This window comes from Vicia villosa, linkage group LG7, assembly GCF_029867415.1.
Source record: "Vicia villosa cultivar HV-30 ecotype Madison, WI linkage group LG7, Vvil1.0, whole genome shotgun sequence".
In the NCBI taxonomy this organism is placed as follows: Eukaryota; Viridiplantae; Streptophyta; class Magnoliopsida; order Fabales; family Fabaceae; genus Vicia; species Vicia villosa.
Window position 1 is genome coordinate 106,701,677 of NC_081186.1, and position 18,755 is coordinate 106,720,431.

Sequence of the window (18,755 nt, forward strand, 5' to 3'; positions counted from 1 at the left end):
AACAGTCATTCCTTCTTCATCGAACTCACAACAAGAGTCATATTTACTAGTAAAATCCATCACATTGTTGGATCCTTCTCTATCTTTTTCATTATCAGATTTAGACCAGGAGATGTATATACCCTTTATGCTATTTCTTAAGGAAGGTAGGGCATTCAGTTTTCATGTGGCTATATCCTTCACATTCATAAAATTGGGGTACCTTTCCTTTAGAATGGTTGTCTTCTTTGCTTTTATGTTGGGGACAATTATTTGACATTTTGCCTCGCACATTTGTCCTTCATTGTTTGTCAAATCTTCATAAGGACTTGATGAATTTCATTCCAATATAGGCTATAGTATGTGAGAAACTTTCTTCATTATCCTTATCACCTTGATTAAACTTATCTTGAGTGTTGGATACAAAAAAGCTACACCTTTGTTCTTCTTTTCTAATCTACCATTTATAGAAACTTCAAAGGTTAGTATGGACCCAATGAGCTCATCAACCTTCATGGTGCTTAAGTCTTGGGCTTCATCTATGGCAATTGTCTTCATGTAAAACTTCTTAGGTAAAAATATGAGGATTTTTCTTACCAGCTATTCTTCTAACATTTTTTCTCCCAAGGCAAAAGAATTGTTGGCTATATCACGTAGTCTAATGTTAAAACCAAATATGGATTCATCTTCCATCATCTTCAGATTTTCAAACTCAACTGTGATGAGTTGTAGCCTTAACATCCTAAGCTTGGATGTGCCTTCATGAGTAGTCTTGAGAATCTCCTAAGCTTTTTTTGATTTCAGTACAAGTGTTGATTAGTCTAAACATATTCTTGTCAATAATATTGAATATAGCATTCAAGGCTTTGTGGTTTCCAAGAGCTTCTTCATCTTCAACTTTGGACTAATCACCTTCAAGCTTTAAGCTTGTTGAACCATTTTGAGAGGATATAACAGGTTGTTTCCAACCTTTCACCACAGTCTTCCAAGCGCTGCAGCCTATGGATTTTAAGAAAGCAACCAACATTGCTTTCCAATAGTCATAATTTGTGCCATCCAAAACAGACCTATTGACTGAACCCTCATCTTTAGTCTTGTATATTTAAACAGAAAATATCCTCCTTAGAGCTCACCCAAACAGAATAGGGTGTCGGCTCTAATGTCAATTGAAATTCTACTGTTGAGGGGACAGATGTCGAATACGATGTTGGAACAAGTGGTCCAACAAGATAAACCAGGTTTTACACACGGATGGATAACTATGCAGAGTCAATGTAAATCAATAAATAACATAGGATATCGGTAACCCAGTTCGGTGAAATGACACCTACGTCTAGAGGACACTCTACTTAAGAAAGGAAACTCATTATTAGTAGCTTAGTATACTTAGTCTTATAAGAACAACAAGCCCATGTTGTTCAATGCCTCTTTCTAAAATTACCTAATGAATTTCTATTTAGGACCCCCCTCTTAAAAATGAGACCACCTCTCATTTTCCCTCAATCACTAACGCTTAGATATCAACTTTATTGATTGTCAAATTACAACTCAAATAAAATAAATCAACAACTATGCCAAGTTACTGAAACATAAAATGGTGTACATATAGATTCTACCTTAATCCTAATTATGACAATAGCATGGAATAAAAGTTATAAAGACTTAGCCCTAACACAAAGAACCTAGTATTTGCGCATAAAATCCATGCCTCAAGAGTGAGACTTATGCCTCCTTATATAGCAATGTTGTTCCTGTTAAGAAAATCAACTGGTGAATCCCCTTCAAGCTGGTCAGGAAGGATCACAAAAGTATAGAGAATTAGGCGTTTTAGATGTTTTCAGGGGATGCAAAGAGTGGTAGTCATTGTTGGGCTGCTCAAGGTTCTCCCTGTTTCCTTTTCTTTTTTGTTATACATGTGCTCCCCCTCCTTATTTTAGAATAGTCTAGGTCCCCATTTTATAGTATAAATATGCTTAATGCTATTCGAATTTGTAACTGATTCCCTTCTGCACCAATAAGCTTGTTCATATGCCATCACTCGCGCAATATTATGTCTCATATGGGAGAAAGATAAGGCGACGAAGACTATTAAAGTCATATCATATTTTGATAAAGAAAAAGTAAATAAATTGAAAGGCCAAGATAGGTTAGGATGAACTCTAAAATATATTCTCCATAGATAGATTGAATTTAAAGAGCATGAATCAATTTGAAACATGTGCAGAAGAACAAGATAAACTAACAAGCCATGCCCTAACTATATTGATTATGGTTTGGGGGGTATTGTTTTGTACTAGGCCAACACTCAATCCATGAAGGCCCTACAAAGAGGACAACCCACGAAGTGAAAGACCTAAATGCTTCGTAAAATGAATATGGCTATCAAATCAAGGCATTATCACAATATGAGAGTATCTACCTCTTGAGACATGTGCCTCCTGTTAGATAGTATAGGATAAGTATTTCTAGTATCGTCTCCTCAGGGATTGATGCGATATTATTGTTGTTCTACAGCTTAGTGTATTTTGAGTTAAGATTCTGGATGTTTTTAGTGTCATGAAAGATAAATAGCATGAAAAGAAAGTAAAGACAATAACTTAGGGTTTAAAAACGGTTTGGTAAAACTGTGTCAAGATTAGTTTTCATTAGCTTGCTTTTGAATATACTCTGATGATCATGTATATGAACATATCAATGATTAATACAATCACGTATCCTCTCGACACTGTTTATCTCTAAAGCAGTATCGTGATTGTTATTATATTAACCGTCAGATGATCTCTCATGCCGACAATTGACATAATAAACTTTAAAGTTTGATACAAGTGATTATCAACTCACAAATCTATCTCTAGAGTTTGATTATTGATAGATGAATACCCTTTTGGTCAAGATTTGAAACATATCTCTCAATAGTGTATCAAAACAACATATAAACATGAATACAAAGATATTCACCATATATTAATCACCAACAAGGTTCATATACAAAATATCAAGCTGAATACATACTCTACAAGCTAACTACCTCTAATCTTGACACATGAGGAGTTTAGCTATCCATAGCTTCAACAACAAACATCAACACAAGATCTCCTAGCATAGAAATTCAAAGATGATGATGAAATATGCTTGAGAAATCTTGAATATTTATGAGTTTTTCTCTCTTCTTCTTTTGCCCTAGAGTGTATGGTTGGTAAGAATGAAAAGAACAAGATAAGAATGTCCCCAAAATATCTCTAAGTGCCTAAAAGTGGTCACTTGAAAAAGTACCTCCGCTTAGCGCCCAAAGGGCCGCTAAGTGGACCTCACAAAATATCTGCTTCCACGCTGGAGGCCGCTAAGAGGGCTGAGGCCGCTTAGCGGAACTTGCTGAACACAATTTTCCTCTCGCTTCCGGAAAGCGCGCTTACACGCCGCTGAGCGGCCCTTGCTGAGCAAAACTTCTTCCTTTGGCCTCCAAACTTGCTCCTAAATGTCTCATTACCTCCTAATACTTCCTAAAATGCATAAAACCTACAAAAAAAACATAAGAAAAGCTTATAAATAATATATTTACTACTAAACTCGGCTTTATTTATTTACACGATTACGAACCGTAATTAAATGGAAAAGAATTGAGAAAAGTTATCAAAATACCACAAAAGTTATCAAGAATTATCCACATTTTGGATTCTAATAACTCTCCCCAACTTTGACCTTTGTTTGTCCTCAAACAAGAACAACTCAACAAGCAGAAAAATAATATTTACAAGGTTAGCACATAAAGAGAATGGTTCAATGCATGCTCCATAACCATCCCTTGCTTGTACAAGATCAAAACATGAATATGAGTTAGGTTCTAAACACAAACACTTCACCACACTTGCATTTTTCAAAATAATGTTCAAACTTGAATCACCTACAATCAACTTCAAAAAATGAAGGACAAAGTGCTATAATCATGTTAACACAAAGGACTTATCACTCTCCCTAGCAATTATGCACATTCAAGACAATTCATACATTCATCTAACTAAGTAAACAAAATGATAGAAACAAAGATCATGAGGGCTTTTTCGGTTGTAACTTGGCTCGGTTCCAAACAAGTGACATTTCTACATAGCCAATGAGTCAAAAAGGGACAATTGCATGAAGAGCATTTATTCAATCACACTATTTACACAAACATTCTTATTTCTCCCTTTTGACTTTACAACACTAATCACTACAATGCATTCTTTCTTTTATCTTTTGATTTTTCATAACATTGTAATTTTTCTTTTCTTTTTCAATTCATTTTTTTCTTTGTTATGAATGCATTGTTCTATTATGCCACCATTTACTTTTTTTTTCTTTTTCTCAAGTAAACTCCTCTCCCCAACTTTGAACAATTCAATAATTCAACACAATTATGCTCTTCATTCAAGATTCAAGTGCAATAGGGTTAAGTGTCTACCAAAGAAAATATTTTCCAAGTGAGTCAAAAGTTTTTTTTTTTTTTGCTTTTCTTCAACAAACTCAATAAGGGAGTACTTAGTAGCTTGTCGGTTCTCAGTCGACTCACTTGGAAAAATCAAAATTTAAGGCTCAAAATTGGTTTCAATTGATCACACTCTCACAGGTGGCCTTTTGGAAGGTGGTTTTTCTCGCAATACACAAAAAATTGCCTCGATCACTTCTAAGTTCTAACACTTTAAACAAAGCAGATTAAGCATGAATCGTCCCAGTTAACACCAATTGCTAGCACACACAAAAGTTTATAGTACACAATGGAAAGTCCTCTCACTTATGTAGTTATGTCCTAACTTGATTCAAATATGAACAAAATCTTTCAAATGCAAAGTGATGACAAGTTTTTGTATAAAGCACCTAAATCATATTCACACTAATATCTACAAAGCAAGAAAATCGTTACCTTAGCATGCACCGCATCAAGAGCATTATCATCACCATCCAACTTTGATGTTACAACTCTTTGATGAGACTTTGCTTGCTTGAGTTTTTTTCTATTCATCACAAGGACAAACAACAACAAAATTTCTTATAATTACTAATATTATATTAAAACATAATTACTACTATTATATTATTAGTACTATTATAATATTACTAGCACTACTATTATATTTACTATAACTATATTATATAACTACCCAAACTTAACACTATAACAAAAACACAAAATATAACACACACCTAATATGATACTCCCTCCGTTCCTTTTTAAGTGTCGTTTTAGCAAAAAGCTCTTCAACCAAGATAGTGGATTATTAGAGTTACATTTTCTATTATACCCTTATTTATTTTTCTCTTTCCAAATAAATGCAATCATACACTCTCTTTTTCCAATAACTAATTGAAAAATTTGAGGTGGAGTTATTGAGAAAATAAGGGTATAAATGACAAATTATAACATTAAATTATAAAACGACACTTAAATAGGAACAAAAAAATTCTTCTAAAACGACACTTAAAAAGGAACAGAGGGAGTAATATATTAGAGACAAATTGCCAATGGCAAATGCCTCAAAGATGTCTTAGTAGCACCATTTGCCACTTCATTACAACAACAAAAACACACATCCCTAAGGATGGTAACAAAACATTCCTAAATATTCAACATAAAATTAAAATACTAATAAACAAAACACAATAAAACACAACAACATCACCATAAAGGTATCATCACTCATCACCATCTTCCTCTCCTTCTTGATTTTCTTCTTCACCTTCCTCTTCATTAGCTCCTTCCTCATTCACTCCTCCTCCATCCCTAAAGAATGGCCTATCCTCCGGATAGTTACAAATGGCCTCATACTGCTCATTCGTAGTAAACGAAGTCACACTGGAAGGATCGCTCATCTTCAGGTACAAGCGGTGCAAAGAGTCGTGAATGGTAGCCTCCGACCTTCGTAAAGCATCCATATAATCTCAACTGTACCTGCACGCCATTTGTTGATTATACCTTGCTGGGCCGACAGGAGGAGCTATTGCTTCAGGTTGCGGCTGATGACGACCCCTTGCCCTGGGAGAACAAAACCGAGCAACATAAATGTCATCCACCTTACTAGTAATAGCCATCTGAACCTCATCTGAAATCTCCACCCTAGCCCTCATGCACAATCCCATAATCATAGCAGGATAAGGAAGTTGACCAGCAGGTCGACTCCCTAAAGCATGCCCACTAGAAGCCACCTCTCGCATCTCCTCAGAAATAATCTGAGCAATGTCAATTTCAACACCTGTCATCATAGCAAATAACAAACAAGAGTTAGCTAATGTGAGATCACTGTTGTGGCTCTTTGGCTTCAAGTTGTTCAGAAGCAAGGTCAGGTAGAGTTGAGCCATCCGATTCATGTTCCCTTGGTCCATCTTCACTGGTATGCCAGCCGGGTTAAGAGAAAAACCACGACCCTGAAAGGAAAGGACCTCTGCAACTTGTTCCATATTCCATTGCCTTGCATTATGCATCCTTGCATACTCACAACCATTTTCAGGAAGGGCCATTGGATCACCAAGATAAGAACTAATGGCAGCTCGGTTGAATGAAATGGCTCTCCCCCTCACAACTGTTTTGCGCACATACTTCGTATCTTCTGTTGGCATTGCATTCGCATAAAATTCCCTCACAATATCCATATTGATACGAGTGTCCGGTTGCAAAAGAACATCCCACCTACGATTGTGCATGTCTTCCACAAATTTCCTATAATCCCCATTAGGCTTGAGGTCAAAGATTTTCTCCAGTAAAATTTTTCTTCCGCACAACCGTCCAAACCACTCTTGATGCTCAGCACTCAAAAACCTTGCATTGTCAAATTGGGGTGCTTCGGGAACGAGAGCTTGTCCAGAACTAGAGCCTGGGAATCGTCCTCTTTTGCTTCGGTTTTGGCGAGAAGTCATCTGCACATCACAACAAAAAGCACACCATACTGTTAAACACATAATATTGCAATTAAACATAGCTAACTAATGGTGCTGGACCCAACTTTGAGTGCCTGAACTAAACCAGAAACAGAAATTTTTTTCTGTCATCAGCATCAGCCGCTTAGCGGGGTGACGGCCGCTTAGCGGACCTGCGATTTCTCAGAAAAATTTCTGCAGAAACGCAGTCTGCTATGACTTGCTAATTCATACACTTTCTTCACTCCTTCTGCATCAGAATGGCAACCAGTAATGAATACTAACACTAATTCTTATCCTAATCACTACACTAACCTAATTTACACAAACTAGGGTTCTTAACACACATTCCAGAAATTAGTTCACAAAAACAACAACCTAATCACAATCTAAACCCAAAATCTATATTTATAAACATATCTAAACATTGACTACTATTGCTATCAATTTACAAAAACTTTTTCAAAGAAAATAAACAAAACATTTACCTTGCAAACACAAATGGAAGAGATAATTGATGGAAATGATTTGAACAAAAGAACTTCCTTCCAATGATGGATGCAAAGATTGAGTTAGGATAAGAGGGAACTTGAAAACTTGGGAGAAATGAGGTGGCTAGGGTTTCTGGCCGCTCAGCCCCTCATTACTTGTTTCTCTTTTGATCTGGGCCGGGTCAGACCCTCTGGCCCACTATATTTTTTTTTCTGAATTTTTGTTTGGTCGCTTAGCAGCATGACGGCCGCTTAGCGGTATCAGTAAAATTCTGTTTTCTGCAGAATTCTCAGCAGTCCCCCAAGCCCCGATTTTTCCCGACTTTCCTAACAGTCACAACACACACAAAGCATAAAATACTTACTGTAACGACCGTTTTTCTTTAATTCCTTATTTATGTGAATTAATTGTGATCTATGTGTTAATTATATGCTTGGTTGATTTTATGTTGTTTTATTTGGGAATTATTAGTATATAATATAAGATAGTAAGTGTGATTGATAATTGGGCCTAAGTTGGTATTAGTAAGTGAGGGGTGTTAGTTAGAGCCCATTAGTAAATTAAGATAGTAAGGGTTTAACTAAAACAAGGGTTTTAGAGGAAATAGGAATTAGAAGATCATTTTGGGGTTTTTGGTGAAAGAAGAGTAGAGTGAAGAGAAAGAGGAGAATCTCAAGGTTGAAGATAGAGTTGGCTTCAATCCAAAAACCTAAGGTAAGGGTGGGATTCTTTCATGCTAAAGGGATGTATGATGATGTTTTGGGTGGGGTTTTGATTATATGTTGATATCCATGATTGTGTAGCAATTGAATAGAGATTGTTAGGGTTTATGATTAACTTCTATGAAATTGTGAATCTAAGCATGATTGAAGATGTTATGATGTTATAAGACCCATAATATGTGTTGTATTCGTGTTTATATCATGTATTCTGTGGTTGTTCATGATGTTTGATGTTTTCCAACTTGATTGGGTTGAGTTTAGGGGTTTTGGGATGGGTTTCGTATGTTGTTTTCTGTGTTTTGGGCGTTTCTGAAATCGCCAGTTCGCGCCGCAAACCCCTGTGCGCGCCGCGAACCTCTTGGCAGAGATTTGGGAAAAACTGGATCCGCTCAGTTCGCGCCGCGAACCCCTTTGCGCGCCGCGAACTCTTGGCAGAAAGTTGGGGGATTTTTGGATTCGCTCAGTTCGCGCCGCGACCTCCTGTTGGCGCCACGAACCCTGTTTTGCAGAATTTTTCCTAAACTTTGAAATGATGTAACTTTTGAACCGTAACTCCTTTTTAGGTGCCGTTTGAACCTATGCGAAGCTATAATTGAGACCTTTCTAATGAATATGATTTAGGAATTCTTATAAACCTTTTTGAATCCTTCCTTAAATGTATTTGTTTGATGTTATGATTTGTGTGGTGAAGTGGTGTGTTGTTGTATGATGATGCAACGTAGCGACGTGATTGGAAAGTGGTGAATTAATATAAAAGTAATGATGTTTAGTCGGTATTTGTGATGTATTTGTGAATGTCGTGATTGTATGGATGTTGCATTTAGTGAGTCACATCCATTGCATAAAGAGACGGTGGCCTTAATGGTAAAAAGTGACGGTGGCCTTAATGGCAATTAGCGACGGTGTGCCCAATGGCAAATCTTGAGACGTGGGAGTTTTACTCCAAATGGTACCACATGCATTTGCATAAGTTGAGTCACATGTGAATTGCATTCGAGTCTTACTTGATTATGATGTGGTGACTTGATGATGAGATGTTTGTTGCGATTGTGTGGAATTTTACTTGCGAATTGTATCTATCGTCATAGTCGAATTGATGACATTGTTGCCGTTCCTTATTTGATTATGTGATATGAGTTCATTGTATTGAGCATGGGGATGAGAAATGGTGACCAATGTATGATCTTTTCTCTTGCTTAGAATATTATCATACGTTTCTTTATAATGAATGATATCTCACCCCTTATGTTTGAATGTTACCCTCCGTTGGTAACGTGCAGGTAACGACGTGGAGTAGCCGTGTACCTTATAGCTCGAGTCGGTGTGTCAATGCTCTGATACGTAGCACTCGGGGGGAATGTTTGTGATACTTGCTTGTGTCTTGTTTTATGTTGATTATCTTTTCTTGAACTTTGATGTTGTGTCTTGTAGAGACGTTTTGGACACATTGTGCCATGTTGGCAAAGACATATGTTGATCTAGATTTTCTGTTGTTAATTGAATTCCGCTGCAATATGATGAAGTTGTTTGGAGTTATGTATGCGATGACATATAAGTTTCCTCTGATATAAGTGTTATGTATCCATGTACTTTGAGCATGAATTGTAGTTTTGTTCAAGTCGAATATGTGATGCCTCAAATTTGTTGCTTGTTTCGATATTTTATACTCTGATTTCTCTATTTAATTGAGGGGTAGATTTGGGGTGTTACACTTACAATGTTGGGGTGCCTCCCAACTAGCGCTTTGTTTAACGTCGGTTAGCTCGACGGTCCGAGGCGGCTTTACGGATCAAAAATCGGAACGGCTTCCGAACTTCGATCGACTTCACCACCAAGATACGGCTTGAGTCTTTGACCATTCACAGTCCAACTTTCATTTGTTGTCGGATTTTCAAGCACAACCGCTCCATAGTCTTTTACTTCCTTGATTCGGAACGGACCCGACCACTTCGACTTCAATTTACCCGGAAACAACTTCAACCTTGAATTAAACAATAGAACCATTTGGCCTTCCTTGAACTCCTTCTCCACAATCTTTTTATCATGATATCCTTTCACTTTCTCCTTGTAGATCTTGTTGGATTCATAGGCTTGTAATCGCAATTCTTCCATCTCAAGCAATTGCAATCTTCTCATTTCACCACTTGCCTTAGGATCAAAATTAAGCAACTTCAAGGCCTAAAATGCCTTATGCTCCAATTCCACGGGTAAATGACAACTCTTCCCGTAAACCATTTGAAGCGGAGTAAAACCAATCGGTGCCTTGTATGCCGTACGGTAAGCCCATAAAGCATCATCTAACTTTTGTGACCAATCCTTTCTTGATGAAGAAACAGTTTTTTCCAAGATTCTTTTAATTTCTCGGTTGGAAACTTCGGCTTGACCATTAGCTTGTGGGTGATAGGCCGTTGTTACTTTGTGCTTCACACCATATTGTTGTAAGACTTTTTCAAGTTGTGTGTTGCAAAAATGTGAGCCACCATCACTAATGAGAATCCTTGGTGTCCCAAACCTTGTAAAAATGTTTTTCTTCACGAACTTGATTACGGTCTTTCCATCCGCCTTCGGACATGCTATTGCTTCCACCCACTTTGAAACGTAATCAACCGCAACCAAAATGTACTCACAACCAAAAGATGAAGGAAATGGTCCTACGAAGTCTATTCCCCAATAATCAAATACTTCCACTTCCAACATATTTGTCAATGGCATCTCATTCCTCTTGCTCACTCCACCACTTCTTTGACAATTGTCACAACTTTGTGCATGCAAGTAGGCATCTTTGAATAACGTTGGCCAATAGAACCCGGATTGGAGAACTTTTGCCGCCGTTCTTTGTCCACCATAGTGTCCACCATAAGGTGAGTTATGACAATGCCACAAGATTCTCATTGCTTCTTCCCTTGTCACACATCTTCTTAACACACCATCCACACCAATTTTGGACAAGTATGGATCATCCCACACATAAAATTTGGCATCATGAAGGAACTTCTTTCTTGCACTTTTATTCCAATCTTCCGGTATCCATCCCGATGCCTTGTGATTAGACATGTCAGCAAACCACGGTCTTTCTTCTACCATGAACAATTTTTCATCAGGGAATGATTCCAAAACCTCTTCTTCTTTGTTTGTTACCTCCTCATTCACTAACCTTGACAAATGATCCGCTACCAAGTTTTCCGCCCCTTTCTTGTCTTTAATCTCTAAGTGGAATTCTTGTAATAACAAAATCCACCTAATGAGCCTTTGCTTTGAATCTGGCTTGGTAAGCAAATACTTTATCGCTGCATGGTCAGTGTAAACAACAACTTTCGAACCAATTAAGTAGGACCTAAATTTTTCTAATGCATATACAATAGCTAGTAGTTCTTTTTCAGTTGTTGCATAATTAACTTGTGCTTCATTAAGAACCTTACTAGCATAATGTATAGCATAAATTTTTTTTCCTTTTCTTTGACCCAACACCGCTCCTACCGCATAATCACTAGCGTCACACATTAGTTCAAAATCAAGTTTCCAATCGGGCGCTATGATTATGGGTGCGGTAGTCAATCTTTGTTTCAATTCATTAAAAGCTAAAAGGCATGCATTATCAAAAACAAAAGACTTATCTTTGTTGAGCAAATTGCTCAAAGGCTTTGCAATCTTTGAGAAGTCCTTGATGAACCTTCTATAGAATCCCGCATGGCCTAAGAAGCTTCGAATTCCTTTGACATTTGTTGGCGGTGGCAAATTTTCAATAACCTCTGCTTTTGCTCGATCGACTTCAATTCCTTTGGAAGAGACTTTGTGACCAAGAACTATGCCTTCGGTAACCATGAAATTGCATTTTTCCCAATTGAGGACCAAGTTAGTTTCAACATATCTTTTCAAAACGACATCCAAATTCTTTAAACAAAGATCAAATGAAGCTCCAAAAACGGAAAAGTCATCCATGAAAACTTCCATTGTCTTTTCTATGAAGTCCGAGAAGATAGCTTGCATACATCTTTGGAAAGTGGCCGGTGCATTACACAATCCAAACGGCATTCGCCTATAAGCAAAAATTCAAAAAGGACAAGTGAACGCCGTTTTCTCTTGATCTTCCGGATTGACCGAAATTTGGTTGTACCCGGAATAGCCATCCAAGAAACAATAGAACTCTTGACCCGATAACCTTTCCAACATTTGGTCCATAAAAGGTAAAGGGAAGTGATCTTTCCTAGTAGCTTGGTTAAGCTTTCGGTAATCAATGCACATCCTCCATCCCGTCACGGTCCTTGTCGGAATTAACTCATTCTTGTCATTTGTGATCACGGTCATTCCTCCTTTCTTTGGTACCACTTGGACTGGACTCACCCATGCACTATCGGAAATAGGATAAATCATTCCGGCTTCCAATAGTTTCACCACTTACTTTCTTACAACTTCTTTCATTATAGGATTCAACCGGCGTTGAGGTTGAGCTACCGGTTTAAAATCCTCCTCCATCATAATTTTATGCATACAATAGGCCGGACTAATCCCTTTTAGATCGGAAAGAACCCATCCTATCGCCTCCTTGTTCGCTTTCAACACATGAATTAATTTCTCTTCCTCCTTGTTAGACAATGAACCACTAATGATCACCGGCTTCTTACCACCTTCTTCAAGAAAAACATATTTCAAATGGGGTGGCAACATCTTCAATTCTAACTTAGTTTCCTCCACCTTTGGCTCATCTTTCAACTCCTCCATCTTTACTTCAAAAGGACTTATCTCTTCAAAAACATCAAGATCTCGCAAACACTCTTCAATCTCTTTTTCTTCTTCTTCATTGAGAACATCAAGAGCTTTGGTTAATGTTTTCTCAAGAGGATTAAACACATGAGCTCGACTTTCAACTTGCATGATAACTTCCTCCATAGCATCAATTCTAAAACAATCACCTTTATCATTTGGATGTTTCATTGCTTCCGAGAGATCAAAACACACTTCCTCATCTTGGAACCTCAACTTCATCAAACCATCATCAATGTCTATCATCATCCTTGCCGTCTTCATAAAAGGTCTTCCTAGTATCAATGGGGTATCAACATCTTCCTCCATATCAATGACAACAAAATCAACTAGAAAGAAGAACTTGTCAAATTTCACAAGCAAGTCTTCCGCTATCCCAAAAGGCATAGTAGTAGACTTATCGGCTAATTGAAGTGTCATTCTTGTATTTTTCATATCAACAATGCCTAACCTCTTGACCATGGATAAAGGAATCAAATTGATACTTGAACCCGTGTCGACCAACCCTCTTCCAATATGAATGTCACCAATAGTAACCGGCAAAGTAACTCTTCTCGGATCTCTTTCCTTTCTTGGTAAAGTACTTTGAATGATTGCACTACATTTAGCATCTAGGATAACCGTTTCGGGCTCAGTGTAACTTCTTTTCTTTGTGAGGATGTCCTTCATAAACTTGGCATATTTTGGCATTTGCTCTAAAGCTTCACCAAAAGATTTATTAATTTGCAATTGCCGAAATATGTCCAGAAAGCGAGCATATTGCCTCTCATTATCTTTCTTTGAGGGAGCATGAGGGTAAGGTAGATTACGAACGGGAGGACTCATAACTTTCTTCTTTCCCTCTTGAATCTTTCTCTTTTTCTCTCTATTTTTTTCTTTTTCTTCCTCACTTTTTTCTTCACTCTCATTTTCAACTAACACTCCCTCATCTTTCTTTGGTTCTACTTCACTTTCTACCTCTTTCTCCTTTTCTATCCTAACTTCCTCCTCATCAACCTCCTTCCCCATTTCACTTTCAAGCACTCTCCCACTCCTAGTTACAACCGCTTTGCAATGCTCCTTAGGATTGGTTTGAGTGTTTGTCGTGAATGATGGTTCGGTTTGCTTCTCGGCTAGTTGTTTTGCAAGTTGGCCGACTTGAGTCTCTAAATTCTTTATTGCCGCTTCATTACTCTTTTGATTCGCCATTGATGCTTGCATGAATTGATTTAGAGTCTCCTCCAACTTTGAAGGCTTGTCTTAAGAAGGTGGTTGTTGTTGATAAGGACTTTGTCTTTGTTGATAATTATCTTGTCTCCACCCTTGGCCATATTGTGGTGCATTAGGCCTTTGTTGGTATCCACCTTGATTTTGGTAAGGAGCTTGTCTTTGTTGATAGCCTCCTTGATTTTGATTCGCCATGTAATTTACTTCATTCACCGGTGGACAATATCCGGTAGGGTGGTCTCCACTACAAAGCTCACACAACGCAATTTGTTTATTCTTGTTAGGATCTTGTAGCTCTTTGAGTTGTTGAGGTAACCTTGCCATTTGTTTTGTAAGCTCATCCACTTGTTGAGAAAGAAGCTTATTCTGAGCAAGAATAGCATCATTGGTTCCTAATTCAATAAGCCACGGTTTCTTTTGAACAACTCCTCGGTTATGTTGCACCTGATGATCATTTCTGGCCATTTTCTCAATTATCTCTATTGCCTCCTCTGCTGTCTTAGCCATCAAGGAACCTCCAGCTGTAGCATCTAACAGAAGCTTAGGTCGTGGTTGTAAGCCATTACGAAAAATGTGAATCTGAGTAAGTTCGTCAAATCCATGACTAGGACACTTTCTCAACATTGACTTATACCTTTCCCATGCCTCATTGAGAGTTTCATTTACACCTTGAGAGAACACTGAAATTGTTGTTTTTGCTTCAAGTAACCGTGACTGAGGGAAGAACCTATCAAGAAACTTTTCTTCTAACTCATTCCAATTTGTCATGGTTTGAGTGGGTTGGTCTAGATACCAATCCTTTGCTTTGCCAATCAAGGAGTGAGGGAATAATCTCTTAAACACCTGCTCTTCCTCTCTTTCAGGGGCTCCGACTGCTCCGGCAATTTCATAAAACTTTGTCAAGTGTGTATATGGGTCCTCATGATCAAGACCTGCAAAGGGACTAGCATAAAGTAGCTGAAGAATGCCAGTCTTCATTTCAGAATTTCTTGCATTGTTGTCATTTCGTGCAAACTGGGCTGCTCTTCTTGGACTGTTAGCACATGGTGGTCTAGGCGATGGTGGTGGTGGTGGATCTTGGTCTCCATGGTCTGCCATCTCTTCTTCTATAACTTGTGGTGCTGATGAAGTAGTTGCTTCTTGGGCTAATCTTCGTTCTTTGGCTAGTTTCCTTCTTCTCCTAGTTTTACTGTTCAATCTCCTTGCGGTTCTTTCAATTTCTGGATCAAAAAGAAACTGATCTGCTGGTACACTCCCACGCATAAACCAGAGCTGAAACACTAACCAAAAAGTGAGCAAAGACTAGGCAATAATAATAATATTTATACTCAAAACACACAAAAACTATTGCTATGCTTATAATATCTTAACGCCAATCCCCGACAACGGCGCCATTTTGTTAGATAGTATAGGATAAGTATTTCTAGTATCGTCTCCTCAGGGATTGATGCGATATTATCACCGTTCTACAGCTTAGTGTATTTTGAGTTAAGATTCTGGATGTTTTTAGTGTCATGAAAGATAAATAGCATGAAAAGAAAGTAAAGACAATAACTTAGGGTTTAAAAACGGTTTGGTAAAACTGTGTCAAGATTAGTTTTCATTAGCTTGCTTTTGAATATACTCTGATGATCATGTATATGAACATATCAATGATTAATACAATCACGTATCCTCTCGACACTGTTTATCTCTAAAGTAGTATCGTGATTGTTATTATATTAACCGTCAGATGATCTCTCATGCCGACAATTGACATAATAAACTTTAAAGTTTAATACAAGTGATTATCAACTCACAAAACTATCTCTAGAGTTTGATTATTGATAGATGAATACCCTTTTGGTCAAGATTTGAAACATATCTCTCAATAGTGTATCAAAACAACATATAAACATGAATACAAAGATATTCACCATATATTAATCACCAACAAGGTTCATATACAAAAGATCAAGCTGAATACATACTCTACAAGCTAACTACCTCTAATCTTGACACATGAGGAGTTTAGCTATCCATAGCTTCAACAACAAACATCAACACAAGATCTCCTAGCATAGAAATTCAAAGATGATGAAGAAAAATGCTTGAGAAATCTTGAATATTTATGAGTTTTTCTCTCTTCTTCTTTTGCCCTAGAGTGTATGGTTGGTAAGAATGAAAAGAACAAGATAAGAATGTCCCCAAAATATCTCTAAGTGCCTAAAAGTGGTCACTTGAAAAAGTACCTCCGCTTAGCGCCCAAAGGGCCGCTAAGCGGACCTCACAAAATATCTGCTTCCACGCTGGAGGCCGCTTAGCGGAACATGCTGAACACAATTTTCCTCTCGCCTCTAGAAAGCGCGCTTACACGCCGTTGAGCGGCCCTTGCTGAGCAAAACTTCTTCCTTTGGCCTCCAAACTTGCTCCTAAATGTCTCATTACCTCCTAATACTTCCCAAAATGCATAAAACCTACAAAAAAACATAAGAAAAGCTTATAAATAATATATTTACTACTAAACTCGGCTTTATTTATTTACACGATTATGAACCGTAATTAAATGGAAAAGAATTGAGAAAAGTTATCAAAATACCACAAAAGTTATCAACAATTATCCACATTTTGGATTCTTACACCTCCCGGGAGAAGGTTCTACAAACCCTAACCTTACTTTAAAAGCCTAACAAAGGACTTACATTTAGGTATAACTACTTTAACCATAAATATCTTTAAGTTTGAGTTGTCACTAACTTGGACATCAAAGCGGTTGTAGGTACTGTCACACCACTGAATTGATATCACAAGAGGTTAAGACCTTCAAGAAAATTACCATTAAGTCTTAGTCTACGTCTTCTTCCAGTAAATCAGAAAGATCTATCTTGAATCAATATTATCATAAAATAAAATTTGAAGGTAACTAAAATTCTTTTTAAAAAAAAATAGAAGACGCTACGGAGATGGTGTCTACTTGTTAAACACTCCAAAACATGATTAATAAAGTAATTTTTTTAAAATATGAGTTTGTTTGTTTGTTTTTTTTAAAAGTTAGGTTATTCAAATTTTTTCCTGTAATATGTAGAAAATCTAAAACTAGTATAGATTTTTATTTAGCAAACATAACTACTTTAATTTAGTATTACAAAATTCTACAACGATTAGCAGAGATTATAAAAGATACCAAACTCCAAAAAGATACAAAATTCTATCAAACACAATTGGAATTGCTTAGCGCAGTTAATCTCTTAATTTCGTTTAGCCCAACATAAACAAAGTGACAAATAGTTTTATCAAATTATAATTATTAATAATGCTTTAAAAAGTCATATTAGAATATTGAGTCACTAATTTATCGGTTGAATTATTAAATTAATGGTTAATCTATACGACTAAATCGAATTAAAGCAAGTAACTCGGTTGAATAAATTAAATTATATAATAAAATTGTATAATTATTAAATTGGTTAAATCGAATGAATCAATTTCCAAAAAATTCACAACTAAGAATGGTCACACGTTAAATCTATAAAAATCACCACACAAGCCAAATTAAAGTATGCACAAAAATTTCTAAAAATATTATACATCTTGTATTTGATAGTTAGTAATTTGAATATAACTGTGTGCAAATACTCTTCTCTTCAAATCAACCAAAAAAAATTAGGAAACATAAATGCTATTCTTATATCAAATATTACACCTACACCGGATGTACGGTCAAATATTGTTCATGTACTGACAGATACTATTCATGTACGGACGTTTCATTTTTAATACCTGGACGTGTATTAACCAACTTTATTACTGAATTATAACCAAGTTTTTACATTGCATTAACCAAGTTTGATGACTGCTAAAAAATATTTTTAATGTCTTGATATTGCATTAACCAACTTTATTATTGAATTAACCAAGTTTTTACACTGCATTAACCAAGTTTGGTGACTTCTAAAAATTATTTTTAATACCTGGATGTTGCATTAATCAACTTCATTACTAGATTAACCAAGTTTTTACACTGCATTAACCAAATTTAGTGACTACTGTAAAATACTGTTGGGTGTTAGTATTGGTGTAACAGTTGGGTGTATGAGTCAATGTTTTAAAAACCGGACCGGACCGGTTGGACCGAGAACCGGACCAGCATCCGGTCTGGTCTGATCACTGGATCGCTCTTGACGTCGAACCGGAAGAAAACCGAAGAAACCGGTGGTTCAAGCAAACCGGCGCTTGATTAGCATTTTTTTTTGAAATTTTTTTACTCAAAATTGAGTTTTTCAATTTAAAATAAAAAAACAAAATATTTGTTCCTTTCCCTCATCCTCAAGTTTACCACAATACAACAGATTTAAAAAAAAAATAGCAGCAAGAAGAGTGACATCGCCGCCGCCGTCTTCCGTTGTTCCACCATCGACGACGAACAGCCGAAGAGCCCTGCCGCCGTCTGGGTATGTTCTTTAGTTTTTTATTTTGATTCTGATATTTGATAAAAGTAGGGTTTGTTCATGAAAATGGGTTTGATTCTGATAATTTTATTCTAATATTTGATAAAAGTGGATTTGGTTATGCATATTAGTCTTATTTTGCCACAACTTTGAAGTTTGTTTTTCATCTTTATTGTGCAAAGATTATTCTGCTTTATTACTTGATATCTTATTATGAATAGTCTTTCCTCTTTAGTATATACTCCTTCCGTTCCTTTTTAAGTGTCGTTTTAGAAGGATTTTT